Raw genomic sequence first — 872 nt, forward strand, 5'->3', positions numbered from 1 at the left:
TGTGCTTTAAATGAAGTACCCACATTTTAAATCTGAACGTACTCATTTTACATTATATCGAAAATTTTTGTTTAAAGATTTTTAAGAGAAAAGGTCCCCTTTTGGGGAACATGCCCAAACCCTTTTTGAAATGGGAAATTCCCCAAATGTAAGGGGCGGTGGGAGTGCGCATTGTGTGGGGATAAAGGGGGGTTCTAAAAACCCGGTTTCCTTTTGGCATTGTCCTAACAATGCGCTCCCCCTTTCTGGGCTGGCGAGTGCATCATCTGATAATTAAATCAATGGATGAGAGATTTAAAAAATTGATCTCGGTATGTGTGTGTGACTGTGTGCGTGGTATAATGCCCTAAATCCCATCATTTACCCCTAAATATGTGCCACAGAATTATATAAAAATATATATAAAAATATATAAAATATAAAATATATATAAATTTTAATTATTTTATATATAAAATATATTTATATATTATATATATTTTAATATATATATATATTGTGGGGCGTGTGGGGTGTGTGTGTGTGTGTGTGTGTGTGTGTGTGTGTGTGTGTGTGTGTAAATACACACACACACCCCTAATATTAAATACATACATAACACCAACCACACACACACACACACCCACATTAATAAAATATATATAATATATATATATTATATTTATAATATATATATATAATATTAAAATATTAAAGTATATAAAATTTTATTTAAAATATATATAAAAATTAAAAAAATTTATTTTTATATATATAATATATATAAAATATATATATATATAGGGTTTATTTTCTATGTGCATATATAATGAATTTATAAATTTTTTAAATATAAAATATATAACTAAAAAAATATTATATGTAGGGAAAAA

Source organism: Penaeus monodon, chromosome 41 (assembly GCF_015228065.2).
Source record: "Penaeus monodon isolate SGIC_2016 chromosome 41, NSTDA_Pmon_1, whole genome shotgun sequence".
Taxonomy (NCBI): domain Eukaryota; kingdom Metazoa; phylum Arthropoda; class Malacostraca; order Decapoda; family Penaeidae; genus Penaeus; species Penaeus monodon.